General features: G+C 40.0%; 1 pseudogene; it reads right to left on the bottom strand.

Annotated features, from left to right (window-relative positions):
• Positions 1 to 15,086, bottom strand: part of LOC127690856 (vomeronasal type-2 receptor 116-like) — a 42,090-nt pseudogene extending 27,004 nt beyond the window's left edge.
• Between the last annotated feature and the right edge of the window lie 1,335 nt (positions 15,087 to 16,421).

Below are 16,421 nucleotides of genomic sequence, written 5' to 3'. Positions count from 1 at the left end.
GAATCTGTAAAAGAATTAATGGTGTTTCTTGGTGTTCTGTCTTAGCAGTAGGACACAAAACTCAAAAATTTGCCTAATCCTCATCCTTATACCATACAAGAAATATTCTAAATGTAATTTACATGGAAAATACAAATGCCCTTATAGGACATCCAGAGGCTGGGTGAAATAAACTTTCTCCATAGGTGTCTGGACCACCCCAAGGATGAAGGAACAAGTTAAACCCAAATATTTATCCTTGACTTCATTCAGATTTATTATGCAAAAGCACCTGGGATCAATGTAATTTGCCATGAGAAGTGGAATGTTAAAGAAGAAAAAGACTACCATCAAGATGAACATATTTGTACTGCCCTAAACCTGCACAGTATGTATTGTTAAGTTCCATGCATATTAACACATCAAATTTCTACCTGCTTTTATTTCTCTTGGCAAAAGAGAAGTTTGTTGCATATTCATGATTCATTTTTTATCCAGATTGCTCCTGAGCCATGGAGACTTCTTAAATACTCTCTTCCCTGGGGCTCTGCAACTGATGTCCATAGCCTATATAATAAACATAAGTAGGTAAAAAGGATAATTCAGTCTCAGGTTCAATGATATCACTCATTTTCGTGAATGCCTGGAAGGAAGCCTTTTGTTCAAATATGATTCTTGGAAAGTTTCAATAATGTGACTTATGTGAACACATATAGAAATGGTGTCAGTGGAATGTATCAGATGATTCACAGTGAGAGATTCAGTAATAGTACAATCAGAGCTACTGGGGACACATGGGATATTGTATTACAAAGTCCAAGTCTGGAAGAGCCAGTCTCATGCTTATGGTCACTGAGATCCGCAGACCAAGTACAGTATGGACAACGTCACAGTAGTGACTTAAACAGATTATCTAAACAAGGCCTGCACTTCTATTGTCTTTAGAATCAATAAACAGACCAAATCAGAAATATATTTAATCATGTTCTATCCACAATTATACACTTCTTCAAGGATCCACTGTTAATTTACACTATGAAATATTGAATTCTATAGGTTCAACAATATCCAGAGAAAATGCCATGCTGTGTGCTTTCTTTCTTTTCTTTCTCTTTATTGGTTCTTTTTATTTATTTACATTTTAAATTTTATCTGCTTGCCAAGTTTCTCCTCCACAACCTCCCCAGCACTTCTTCCTCCCTTGCCTCTATGATGGTGCTCCCCTAGCCACTCACCAACTCCTGCTCAGCACCCTTTCATTCCCCTACCCTGGGCCATCTATCCTCCACAGGACCAAGGAGCCCTTCTTCCATTCCAAGATAAGACAGTCCTCTGCAACATATCCAGCTGGAGGCATGGGTCCTGTCTTGTGTACTCATTGGTTGGTGGTTTAGTTCTTGGGACTCTACCTTAAAAACAATCAATACTAATGAGTAAGCAATCATTCTTTGAATTTCAAATCAAGATGTTCCTGATCCTCAGGTTTTTTTTCAATTTAATAACTTGTACTTATACATCCATTCTATATTATCTTTCTTTTACTACATTGCTTTTGCTCATTTTACACTTTGGAGTAGTGACCATTAACAAGTTTTGTTTAGAAACATCTTAGTATCTTAGAAGCAAATAGTGACTGTGAAGCAACACTGTGCTCTAATGTGTAAACATTTCTTATAAAATCTTTCTTCCCATCTATTCTTGGTTGCCTTCTAGAAGAAACACTGACTGTATCGGAGAGTTCACTGAAGAATGTATACTAATGAACCTCTTTCAGTGGATTTGTACTGAAAGAAACAGCATATGTAGGCAACAAATTGGTTTGGTCGATGATATGCCCTATTATGAGTTTTAACGACAAGACCAAGTTTAGTGTTTTGCACTGTAATTTAATTTAATTTAATTTAATTTGCACAATTGAACCTAAATGTTTTCCATATTTATGATGGCTGGTTCTGTGATAAACTATCCTACTACCTGAGGACCCAGCTATACTACTCATGGGCATATACCCAGAAGATTCTCCAATATGTGTCCTTATTAGATAAGGACACATGCTCCACTATGTTCATAGCAGCCTTATTTATAATAGCTGGAAGCTGGAAAGAACCCAGATGTTCCCCAACAGTGGAATGGATACAGAAAATATGGTACAATTACACAATAGAGTACTACTCAGCTATTAAAACAATGAATTCATCAAATTCTTAGGAAAATGGATGGAACTAGAAAATACCATCCTCAGTGAGGTAACCTAGTAAAAAAAACATATAGTATGCACTCAATGATAAGTGGATATTAGCCCAGAAGCATGGAATGCCCAAGATAAAATTCACAGACCACATGAAGCTCAAGAAGAAAGAAGACCAAAGTGTGGATAATTTTGTCCTTCTTAAAATGAAGAACAAAATACCCATGGGAGGAGATACAGAGACAAAGTGTGGGGCAGAGACTGAAGGAAAGTACATCCAGAGACTGCCCCATACATGGATCTATACCAAATACAGTCACCAAACCACTATTGTGGATGCCAAGAAATGCTTAATGTTTTTATATGTATATAAAGTATTAGGAAAACAAGTAGAATCAATAATAATATATTAAAATAAATTTTTTTGTGGGAATTAAAGTTTACTTTAGCTTTTAGGTTTTCTCTTTTGAATCAATATTTCATCACTTTTTCTGTATTTTTCCCTTTAGCTGCTTGCTATCACCTTGATAGCAAGCCCATTCCTTCACTGGAATTAGAGACAGTCTCTTTAGAATTCCAGCTTGTTCTAGAGATAAGCTGAGACAACCTGCATTGTGGACTGAGCAACCGCTGGATCTGTGGATTTTGCCTTCAGAGCTACTTATGTTGAATTATCTGTACAACTACAGCCTCTAAGTCATTCTAAACAATACCCTTGATATACAGAGAAATTCATTCTATTAGTTTGTTATTCTGTTGTACTATGGCTGATATACTAGACAAGTACAGAATGCTTTTAGAGCAGTTTGAAGCTTACAACCATCTCAGCTCAGTTACATATCCAAATGCCCACATTGCCTTAAGCTTGTGTCCAGGTGATGCTTTGATGCTGGGTATTCCATAATTATTAAAAAAGAAAGCCAAAAGCAATGTAAAACCTTCTTTATTAAAATCATTTCCAGAGTCTGAAGAGATTTCTCAGCAGTTAAGAGCACTGAGTGCTCTTACAGAGGTCTTGAGTTCAAGTCCCTCAACTACATGGTGGCTCACAGCTATCATAATAACCTTTTCTGGAGTATCTGAAGACAGCTACAGCATACTTATATATAGTAAATAAATAAATCTTTAAAAACTCTTTCCAATTTTAGATCATTCTAACATTTTGTATTTGTTAATACCATGAGATATTATGAAAATATTTACTCAGAGGTGGGGAATAAGCAATGTATCACACCTCTCTCTAAGTTCTCCATGGCACCTCATTTCAAAATTATAATAGTTTACACTAGGATAACAATAAATTATTGGTCTTTTCTTACAGAAAATTGTCACATGTTCCATATGATACTGTAGATATCCTACAATCAGCACATTAAAACGACTTTACACATTCTGTCTGGAGACAAATTCACATTACCTAAATAGTTATACCCCTTTCAAACTGTACATATACTGGCCAGCCATGTTCTCTTTTTTTTGTAGAGTTTTAGTAACATTTAAAAAGCCTTACTACTCAGCAATTAAAAACAATGAATTCATGAAATATTTAGGCAAGTGGTTGGAACTGGAAAATATCATCCTAAGTGAGGTAACACAATCACCAAAAAATACACATGGAATGCAGTCACTGATAAGTGGATATTAATTAGCCAGAAGCTCTGAATACCTAAGACACAATTAACATATGAAATGATTCCCAAGAAGGAAGGAAGGAAAGGTCCCTGGTCCTGGAAAGGCTTGATCCAGCATTGTAGGCGAGTACCAGGACAGAGACACGGAAAGGGTGATTGGGGAATGGGCGGAGGGAAGAGGGCTTATGGGAATTATGGGTAGGGGAGAAGCTGGAAATGGGAAAGCATTTTGAATTTAAACAAAGAATATAGAAAATTTAAAAAAAAGAAAGCCCTACTGTGATTATTTTAATCTAACAGAGTTGAAGGTATGAAAATGTTTGTCATTTAATTTAGAAGAGAGAAGACCTGAGCTAGATCTTTCAATCTTTGTATATTTATTTGTTTATAAAGGTTTTACTCATCATAAATAGTTTTAAATTACAAATATGCTTACATCTGTATAAAAGTTCAAATGTGTTTGTTTGTTTGTGTGTGTGTGTGTGTGTGTGTATCATAATCAAAAATGCAGATATGTTGTTCTTTTATGAGTGAGGAACATTTCCATTATAAATAACATCTCCTGGTCTAGGAGTAGTAAACTTTTTAAAAGTAATTCACAACCTTAATGAATAGAGACCATATTGAGGACTAGTATTGGGATATGGTTCAATAAGATATCATTTTGATCATAATTGAATGATTACATTAATCATGTCTTTAAAAATAGACCTTAATACTTAAATATATATCCTCACGTTACCTATTCCAAAGAAAGAATCTGACCCATATTATCATGCTATATTTATTTCACCTGTGTGAATATATTGAATAAATATATTTTTGTCTTTTCATATCATTTTTTAAGTTTAATTTAATAAAGAACAAAATGAACTAGAGCCAATGAACACATTTAATTTACTTGTAATCCATTTGCTGTTAAGTACATGACCTGAATATCAAACCATGATTCCATGTGTACAGAGTTTATACGTAAGTAATAAAAAGGTGAATTTTAATGAGCCATGAATTTTTGTTTATCCCTTGTTGGGATCTATGTACATAATTTTTGTTGTCAAATGCAAATTTCTCATAGAGATCTTCAGTACACATATTTTTAATATAGGCAGAATGAAAACTAGAGATGTCTAGAGCAGAAGAGTACTGACAGGCATTTTATCTCAAAGGAAAATTAGCTGCAATAATGACTGTGAGGCCCAGCATAGGCAGCATAAATGTTCTTTGCTGGTAGCAGTCTGTCTGGCTCTTGGCAAGTTATCCTTTGATTGTCTGTTGGGTTCTGTGAATATCAAAATCGTTGTTTTGTTTCTAGAATGCTAGTTTTAGAATTATATGGCTGGAAAAACTTTAGATTCTTTTGAGAAGCTATTAAATATGCAAGGTAAAATCTATAAGAAAAAGAACAAAACAAATAAAACAAAACATTCAGTTATTAAATGAATAGGTTGTAGGCCTGATACTTCTTTGTGTAACAGGAATACTGTTGACTCAGTTGCACCATCGAGAATCATGTTAGCCATCATTTTGTCTTGTACCATGTGGTTATATTAAATAAATCTTTGTGAAGACACATGGTCCATGCTACATTAATGATATCATTGTCAAATAAGTGCACTAAGTCCCATGGTTGCTTCCATCTCATCAGGATCCCCGAGTGAAATTTAGAATAATCAAAGCAATAGTGGTTTACTGTTCTTTGTGACCTGGGACACATGATAGTAAAGACATTTCCCATTACAAAATCCCATATTCTTGAATAACCTAATTTCCACTTTCCTTGGGGCAGGAAAATAGATGTTGGTATTATTAACAGGAGGAAAAGGAAGGCAGATGAGAGAAGTGATAGAACCTGAGTTAGCATAGCACAACAAATCCTTTGCACTAATCCTGAGCCTTACCCTAATCCTGATATTTCCTCTTTGTGTAATAGGGATACTGTTAATTCAGTGGGGCCATGAAAAATAATTGTGGCTAATTTAAGCTGAACCCAGACCATAACCCTGGGACCTAAGCTAAAGCTCTAAACTTATGTTAACCCCTTAATGTCCCATTCACCCTAGCCCTAATAACCCTTATTCTAATCCTAACTATTACCCTGTAATTGCCCAACCCTAATTCTAATCCTGCTTACTGTTGGGAATATTTCTTAATTATACCTTTTAAAATAAGAAACCCTTTCTTAATCATGATCTTTTGAGATGTTTAGATCCACCTTTAACTTAAGCTATAGAAACTTTTGCCATTCTACATATATAAAGGACATTGAACTGGACAGACCTTTTGATTTTTTGTACTTGCCATACTTTTTTTTTTTAAAAAAAAAAAACAAAGATGATTTGTTTGTTTTTTTAAAACTGGCATAGGTATGTACTTATCTCTTCAAAATTCTGGAATATACTGAAGATCAGCTGTAACAAACTGCAATGTGAAATCAACCAGTCCTTGATTTTTCCCTTGGTCAATATCCTTTATTGGGCTCATTGTCTGTGAGACATTCTACTACATTCCCTTCCTATATACATAGATTCATTCTCTCTATGATTTGAGATATGTTTATCTAGATATCCTGTACTAATGCAACTTATTTTTCTTCACTTTTCCACTGACATTTTTTTCATTAACTGGGTTCTTTTTTCCTAAGGGGTTATTGTAAAATACCATGATTAATTGAAGATTTATTTTTTTCTTCTGATTTCCTTGATTGATACAAGTAACCCTTATTAATATCCCCAGATGCCTCAAGCAGCAGAAGCAAAGGAATATAAGATGATACATTGTTTATTCTGATATTTAGTGGTCATTTCCATCTGTACTACAGAATAATGGTGATAAAACTGAATGTTACAGGTACAAAGACCTGCAGGCAGATCAATGGAGTTGAAGACCCATAAATGAACCCACACACCATGGTCACTTGATCTGTGAGAAAAGAGCTAAAACAATCCATGGGAAAAAACAGCATTTTAAACAAATGGTATTGGTTCAACTAGCAGTCAGCATGTAGAAAAATGCAAATTGATCCATTCTTATCTCCCAGTACAAAGCTCAAGACCAAGTGGATCAAAAACCTCCACATAAAACCAGATACAGTGAATCTAATAGAGGAGAAAATTAGGAAGAGCCTCGAATACTTGGGCACAGGGAAATCTTCCTTAACAGAACACCACTGGCTAATGCTTTAAGAGCAATAAATGACAAATGGGACCTCATAAAATTGAAAAGCTTCTGTAAAGCAAGGGACACTTCCAGTAGTACAAAATGGTAGCCAATAGATGGGAAAAGATTTTTATCAAACTTTCATCCAATAGATGGTTATTGTCCAAAATATCCAAAGAATTCAAGAAGGCAGACTACAGAGAACCCAATAACCCTATTTAAATTGGAGGAAAGAGCCAATGTGTGAATTCTCAAGTGAGGAATCTTGAATGGCTGAAAAACACTTAAGGAAATTATCAACATCCTTAGTCATCTTGAAAATTCAAATCAAAATGACCATGAGATTCTACCTCACACCAGTCAGAATGGCTAAAATAAACTGCATGTGACAGCAAATATTGACAAAGATGTGAAGAAAGAGGAACATTCTTTTACTGATGGTAGAATTAGAAGCTGGTGCAACCACTCTTGAAATCAGGTTGGCATTTCCTCAAAATATTGGACATAGTACTAAGGACCCAGTTATACCACTCTTGGGGGATATACCAAAAAGATATCCCAACATATAACTAGGACACATAGAAGCCTTATTTACAATAGCCAGAAGCTGGGAAGAATCCAGATGTCCCTCCACTGAGGAATGAATACTGAAAATGTTGTACATTCAGTACATTTACACTATTCAGCTATTAAAAATAATGAATCATGAAATTTGCAGGCAAGTGGATGGAAGAACATACATCCTGAGTGAGGTAATCCAGACACGAAAGAACACACATGGTATGTACTCACTAATAAGTGCACACTAACCCCAGAGCTCACAGTACATATGATACAACCTACAGCCTGTGGGGCAGGGTTAAAAGGGTTATAGTGAGGAAGAGTGCTTGGCCACAGCTGCTGAATGGTAGAGTTGGAGAGAGTTACAGAAGGAGGTGGGTCTAGGTGGTGAGAGTGCTGGGAGGGGGCGGGGTCACAGATGCTGCAGGGTGGGGCTGGGGGGGAGTTACAGTGACAAAGGGGGCGTGACCACAGGTGCTGTGTGGCAGAGTGTGAATGAAAGGAGGGATCAAAGATAGGGGGTAAGAATGACATGAGTTTGCAGAGCATCCACTGCTGCGGGGAGGGGCTCTGGGGTTAGAGTGACAAATGGGGTGTGGCTTTCCACCCTGCAACTCCCCAAGGCCTGCTTAAGCTTGCTGTACTGGAAGACACCCCAGTTCTACACAGTGGGCAGGTAGAGCACTGTTCTGGTCATGCCCCAGCATGCTGACCACACCACTCACACTTCACTCATGACATCTCCCTCAACCCAACTTAAACCCCTGCCCTGACCCTGTGACTCTGCAACACCCCAGGTAATCCAGAGAGTCAATTACTCCTTGAACTAGTCTGTCAGGATCACCTGGGAGGAGCTGCAGGGGACCAATCTCCTGCAGGTGGGCGGGGCCACAGGGACTTCTTGAAAGCATAGAGTGTGGTCTTGGAGACTTCCTGCTGGTGGGGCAGGGCTTTTGAGGGGTTCTTGCTGATGGGGGCAGGGCCTCCAGGAGCTTCCTGCACACAGTGAAAGAGGTCAATCACATAAATAGTTCAGAAGCAGCCAGTGCAGAGGAGGCAGCCTACACAGGTAAGACCAGCCCATACAGATTGGAGGATCCTGTCTAGAGGCCTCTGGCAAGAACCTTCTGATTTTTGCCTTCGATTGGAACATTCCCAGCCACAGCACACCATCTCCAAGTGGCGCAGGAAGCCAGCTATATACCCAGCAGCCAGCACAGAGGAGACAGCCAGCACAGCCTGCATCCAGAGATGATCTGGGCCACAGAACTACATAACCAATCACAACTACAGAAGAGTGGGTCTTGGCTAACATCTTTGCTCTTGTAACTATGTAACTATGTAATGGATTGGTAGGCAGGGATCATCAGAATAGAGGATCACTTGGGACACATCCCACCAGGACTCCACCTACACAAAGGAACTCGGAAGCACCATAGTAATTTGTGCTAGAGGAAAGCAGGTCACCCAGGGTTGCTGAGATAGGCCTGCAGGCATACAGAAAGGGCAAGCACCAGCCAGTGACAGCAAGACCAATTAACACCAGATAACAAGATGGCAAAAGGCAAACATAGGAACGTTGCTAACAGAAATCAAGACAATATGCACCATCCAAACCCAATTCTCCCACAACAGCAAGTTCTGGATACCCCAACACTCCAGGAAAGCAAGATTTGGATTTAAAATCACAGGTCATGATGCTAATGGAGGGCTTCATGGAGTACTTCAAGAAAGATATAAATAACTCACTTAAAGAAATACCGGAGAACATAAGTAAACAGGTAGAAGTCCTTGAAGAACGAAGAGAAAATACAACAAAACAGGAGAAGGAATTAAACAAAGCCATCCAGGATCTAAAGAAAGAGGTAGAAACAATAATGAAATCACAAAGGGAGACTACTTGGAACATGAAAACCTAGGAAAGAAGTCAGGAATCATGGATCCAAGCATCAACAACAGAATACAAGAGATAGAAGAGAGACTCTCAGATGCAGAAGATACAATAAAAAGCATTGATACAACAGTCAAAGAAAATGCAAAATGCAAAAAGCTCCTGACCAAAAATATCCAGGAAATCCAGGACAAAATGAGAAGACCAAACCTAAGGATTATTGGTATAGAAGACAGCAAAGATCTCCAACTGAAAGAGCCAGTAAATGTCTTCAACAATATTATATAAGAAAGCTTCCCTAACCTAAAGAAAGAGATGCCCATGAACATACAAGAAGCCTACAGAACTCCAAATAGATTTCACCAGAAAATAAATTCCTCCTGTCACATCTAAACAAAGAAAGAATATTAAGAGCAGTAAGGGAAAATGGTCAAGTAACATATAAAGGTAGACCTATCAGAATTACACTGGATTTTTCACCAGAGTCTATGAAAGCAAGAAGAGCCTGGGCAGATGTCATGCAGACCCTAAGGGAATACAAATGCCAACCCAGACTGTTATATCCAGCAAATATCTCAATTACCATAGATAGAGAAACTAAGGTATTTCATTACAAAAGCAAATTTACACAGTATCTTCCCACAAATCTAGCCTTTCAAAAGATAATGAATGGAAAACACCAACAAAAGAAGGGAAACTACACACAAGAAAAGCAAGAAAGTAATTTTCTTTCAACAAACCCAAAAGAAGATAACCACACAAACATAAAAATTACATCCAAATTAGCAGGAAGTATCACTCACTATTCCTTAATATTTAACATCAGTGGATTCAATTCCCCAATAAAAAGACATAGACTAACAGACTGGATTCATAAACAAGATCCAACATTTTGCTGCATACAGGAAACACATCTCAGTGACAAAGACAAACAGTACCTCAGAGTAAAAGGTTGGAAAACAGTTTTCTAAGCAAATGGTCCCAGGAAACAAGCTGGAGTAGCCATTCTAATATCCAATAAAATAGATTTTCAAACAAAAGTCATCAAAAAAACACACAAGAAGGACTTTTTATACTCATCAAAGGAAAAACCTACCAGGAAGAATGCTCAGTTTTGAACATCTATGCCCCAAACACAAGGGCATCCACATTCATAAAGAAACCTTACTAAAGCTTAAATTGCACATCACACCCCACACAATCATTTTGGGTGACTTAAACACCCCACTCTCTTCAATGGACAGATCAGAGAAAAACAAACTAATAGAAAACAGAGACACAGTGAAACTAACAGAAGTTTTGGACCAAATGAATTAAATAGATATCTACAGAAAAATTTATCCTAAATCAAAAGAATATACCTTCTGCTCAGCACCTCATGGCACCTTCTCCAAAGCTGACCATATAATTGGTCACAAATCAGACCTCAAGAGATATAAGAAGATCAAACTAATTCCATGCCTCTTATCAGATCACTATGGAATAAGAGTGGTCTTCAATAGCAACAAAAACAACAAAATGCCCACATATGCATGGAAGCTGAACAATGGTCTACTCTAAGATACCTTGGTCAATGAAGAAATAAGGAAAGAAATCAAAATCTTTTTATTATTTAATGAAAATGGAGGCACAACCCAAATTTATGGGACACAATGAAAGCAATGCTAAGAGATAAACTGATAGCTCTGAGTGCCTCCAAAAACAAAACAAAAACAAAAACAAACAAACAAAAAAAAAAGCAGGAGAGCATACACTAGCAGCTTGACAGCACACCTGAAAGCTTTTGAACAGAAAGAACCTAATACTCCCAAGAGGAGAAGAATGCAGGAAATCATCAAACTCAGTGCTGAAATCAACCAAGTTGAAACAAAAAGAACTATACAACAAATCAAGAAAACCAGGAACTGGTTCTTTGAGCATATCAACAAGATAGATAAACCTTTAGCCAGACTAACCAGAGGGCACAGAGACAGTATGAAATAAAAAAAAAAATTAGAAACAAAAAGGAGAAATTTCAAGAGAAACTGAGGAAATTCATACATTATCAGATCCTACTACAAAAGCCTATAGTCAACACAACTGGAAAATATGGAGGAAATGGACAATTTACTAAACAGACACCGACTACCAAACTTTAATCAGAATCAGATAGACCATCTAAATGGTCCCATATCCCCTAAATAAATAGAACTGGTCATTGACACACTCCCAACCAAAAAAAAAAAAAAAAGCACAGGACCAGATTTTTTTAATACAGAATTTTATCAGACCTTCAAAAGAGACCTAATACCAATGTTCTTCAAACTATCCCACAAAATAGAAACAGAAGGAGCACTACCAAACTCGTTCTATGAAACCACAATTTTGCTGATACCAAAACCACACAAAGATACAACAAAAAGGAGAACTTTAGACCAATTTCCCTTATGAATATCGATACAAAAATAGTCAATAAAACTCTTGCCAACTGAATCCAAGATCACATCAAAATGGTCATTCACTATGATCAAGGAGTCTTCATCCCAGGGATGTAGGGATGGTTCAATATGAGGAAATCAATTGATGTAATCCAGTACATAAAGAAACTCAAAGAAAAAAACCACATGGACATTTCATTAGATGCTGAAAAAGCATTTTAAAAAATTTCAGCATGCTTTTAGGTTAAAGGTCTTGGAAAGAACCGGAATTCAAGGCCCATACCTAAACATAATAAAAGCAATATACAGCAAACCTGTAGCCAACATCAATCTAAATTGACAGAAACGTGAAGCAGTCCCACTAAAATCAGGGACTATACAAGGCTGCTCTCTCTCTCCATATTTATTCAATATATCTAGAACAATTAGACAACATAAGGAGGTCAAAGGGATACAAATTGGAAAGGTAGGAGTCAAATTATCTCTATTTGCAGATGATATTTTAGTATACTTAAGACACCCAAAAAACTCCACCAGAAAACTCCTGCAGCTGATAAACAGCTTCAGCAAAGTGGCTGTATATAAAATCAACTCAAGCAAATCATTAGCCTTCCTATACACAAAGGATATAGAGGCTGAGAAAGAATTTAGCAAAATGACACCCTTCACAACATTAAAAAGACCAATTTTCAAATTCATCTGGAACAACAAAAAACCCAGGATAGCTAAAACTATCCTCAACAGTAAAAGAACTTCTGGGGGAATCAGTATCTCCAACCTCAAGCAGTACTACAGAGCAATAGTGTTAAAATCTGCATGGTATTGGTACAGTGACAGGCAGGTAGATCAATAGAACAGAACTGAAGACCCAGGAATGAACCTACACAGGTATGGTAACTTGACCTTTGACAAAGGAGCTACAACCACCCAGTGGAAAAAAAGATAGCCTTTTCAACAAATGGTGCTGGTTCAACTGGAGGTCAACATGCAGAAGATTTGCTTTCTATTCAGCCATTAAATACAATGAATTCATGAAATTCTTAGACAAATGGATGGAACTGGAGAACATCCTAAGTGAGGTAACAAAGTCTCAAAAGAACACTCATGGCATGCACTCACAGATATTAGCCTAGAAGCTTGCAAAACCCAAGACACAATTCACATATCAACTAATGCCCAAGAAGAAGGAAGGAGGGGCCCCTGGTCCTGGAAAGGCTCAGTGCAACAGTGTAGGGGAATACCAGGACAGGGAAGTGAGAAGGGATGGATTGGGGAACAGGGAAGGGAAGAGGACTTATGAGACTTTTGGGAAGGGGGGAATCCAGGAAAGTGGAAATCATTTGAAATGTAAATAAAGAATATATTGAATAAAAAAGTGAACAGTTTACAGAGGCAGTGCCAGCAGAGGGGTATGGCCCACACTGTGGGAATGTGTCTCTCAGGCTGAGTCAGGACAGGGATGTGGCCTGTGATAAGCCTGCCCCACACAGCTTGCTGTTACCACTGAGGGAGTTTCCTGTGTTGAGGGGTGTGGTCAGCAAAGGGGCATGGTCAGGAGGGGAGGGCTAGACCAGCAGTGATAGCATGTTCCAGACTTCACAAGGTCAGCCCTTCTAGTGTGTCCAGCTATGAGGGGTGTGGCTGTCTCCCAGGGTGTGTCCTGTTGTCTTCATTGTGGAAATGACAAAGATTCTGATAAAAAGACAGTCATTAAAAACAGCTTGCATGGAAGGAGTCTCTTATGTGAGTGGGGTAACAATCACAACACGCAAAAGTCAGAGAGTTAGGAGTATTATAATTTCTATTCATGATGTAGTTAAGAACATATTTAGGGCAGTGTTACGCTTATTATAAGAAGAAAACAGTCAAGTGTGCAATCTACAAATGAATGCCACATTTTGTGTTGGGTGTTAGAAAACTGATTTTTGGCTAGTAGTTTGGTGGAAACAACTGAAGAATTTTGCACTAACCAGGATAAGTTAATCCTCAACCTCTGTATCTAGTCTATTACAACTTCCTGTAATATATGAACTACTAAATTTTGAGGAAATATTCTTATCATCATTATTAACACATGCTTATTATTAAGGTGAAATGAGCTTCTATTATGAGTGGGACTATATTCCACACCCCTTCACAAAAGGGTATAATATGAACCAGCTGTTTGTCTCTTCACACCCCTGTATGAAGAACATGTACCTGTTGAGTCATAAAAGAAGCCAGTTGAAGTCCAAGGACATGAGATAGGATACCTGAATAATTCCACAAATCTGTGACTTTGATGACAGAAGTTCCTGCATCACATTAAATCCAGGAGCACGCGTGATTAGTGTAATGGAGGACACAATCTATTAGTGAGAAGTGCTCTTTTGATAACGGGATGGTGTTCTACATTTGGTGAATATAGCTTTCATATTGGGCCTCAGTATTTAACAAGATTGTTCAGTTTTCTTCGGGTGTATATAAACCCTGCCGTGCTGAGGTAAGCCAAGGTCTGTTCTTCCATCCGGGACTCTGAGACACTTCTGTATTTGACAATGAGAATCAGGAGTGAGAATTTATTTTCTAAATAACATCTCACACGATCAAAATAAGTTTTGAGGACTCTTGTACCTTCTATGACTAAAGAGGCACACTGAGATTTAAAAAGTGATCATACTTTTTAAGCCGCTGTGGCTGAAGGAAGAGCATCTGCTCCTGCACTGTCTTTTATCCAGAGACACAGAGCTGTGGGTGAGAACGACAGCCTGAGGCAAGGCCTAAGGTGTTGTAGGGTGAAGGCTGGGCCTGGGGTAAGACTCAAGAGTGACCTGAGTCTGCCTCTGACCCCCTCACCCCCTGACCCTCTAATGCTTTACCTCTCAAAATGATCCAGTGACATGGCCCTGTTACCCCGCCTCATGGTGTGACAGTGCCATCCTCTGCCTTTCCTTTAATTCCATGACTCACTCCCCTTCCTCTCTCCCCTGACCCCAAGACCCTGTGACTCCGCCCTCGCAGGATCAGTCTGGAACCACCTCACCACCAGCCCCGCCCGAGCCTGCAGCGTTTCCGCCTTCTACTTCCCCCACGGGGCGCCTCCATGATGTGGATGACACCATCACCAACGTGAAGTCTTGCACGATGCTTAACGCAGGAGAGGGCCAGGCTGGGCGACGAGGGAGGGGCTGGGCGACGTGGACACGGTGGCCCGGGTAGGAGGGGTGTCGGGGACCTGAGGTCGGGACCTTGACCGTGTGGGCGGGGCCAAAAGTGAAGACCATTACTTAAAGCTCTCCAGCCTGTGTCCACCTATCTGCCCAGAGAACCCGGCCCCTCCTGCCTGCCAGTCACCGCTGGCCCTGCCCATTCCTCCCCTCTGTCTGTTCCTCACCCGCCGACCCCGCCCCCTCACATGGTCCTGGCCCCAAGGCCTACCACAAGGCCTGCTATTCTATGCTACGGGTGAGGAGCACATGGATCTACATAGTCATCAGAGCTTGCATGCGGTGGTGAGCGGGGCTGGGGCAGTAACTTCACCTGAACCCCGCCTTCTAGAGGAATGGACCCAAGTGATGTCACTGAATGGAGGGCAGGACTGGACAGCCTGTTGTGATTGATGCCTTGGGAGACAGATAAGGGGTAGGGGGTGGGTTCTCCTGTGATAATGTCATGGCCCTGCCCCCAGGTCGGCTGTTGAGTCACAATGACGTCCCAAGTTCCCTAATCACCATGTCAGTCAAGGCCACGCCCCAGCGCAGACACCACGCCCTCTTCAGGCCATGCCCACTTCCTTGTTCTCAGTCAATCACCCCTACTCTGTCAATCACCCCTACACTGTCAGTCCCATCCTTTCTTCACCCTGCCCTGCCTCAGTCTCTCCATGCTTCTCTGCGCTCTCTCTGGTGGCGGTGGCCCTGCCTCCTGTCCTATGCCTAGGTAGGAGCACCCTGTCATTCGCATCCTGTCCAGGCCTGATGCACCTGTCGCTCCAAGCCTGTGTATTTCTTGTGCCCTGTGGGTCCCTCCCCTAGTCTCTACCACACACCTTGTCTCTGGGCTCCACCCACCCTGTTACTCACATCTAGTCTCTGCCCAACTCCATGCTTCTCTGTCCAAGTCTCTATATAGCTGCCCGTCTGTAATTTCTGCCAAACTTCTAGGACATGACCTCATCTCTAGGCCACGCACCATCTCTAGGTCACGTCCCCGAGCCTAGGTCCTGCTCCTGTCCTTTCAATCACTCATCCCCTACTCCACCAGGTCTTGTTCAGTGTGTCCCCCTGCATATAGTCCCCGCCCCAGTCTTGTAGCCAGGGGCTCCGTGTCCATTGCTGCCCACCCTCCGACCACGTCCGAGGATGTGGTGAACTCACACCCCAGCCTGTTCTTAAAGAAGGCATCGGAGTTCTACTCCTGCTAGAGCACAGCCATGGTGACTGACTTGCTCACCCCATGGACACGCCCATCGTGCAGACACGCCCATAGCCAGGCCTACGGGCATACCCACAGCCAAGCACACAGTAGTTGCCAGACCAATGGCCAAGGACCTGCCCACAGCCGCACTCCTGCATTCACTGAGCATGCCTTTAGCCAGGGCCATACCACCTGAGGCTACG

The sequence above is a fragment of the Apodemus sylvaticus genome, chromosome 8 (assembly GCF_947179515.1).
Source record: "Apodemus sylvaticus chromosome 8, mApoSyl1.1, whole genome shotgun sequence".
Taxonomy (NCBI): Eukaryota; Metazoa; Chordata; class Mammalia; order Rodentia; family Muridae; genus Apodemus; species Apodemus sylvaticus.
Note: the sequence above shows the minus strand (reverse complement) of the source record. Positions and strands in the feature narration are given on the sequence as shown.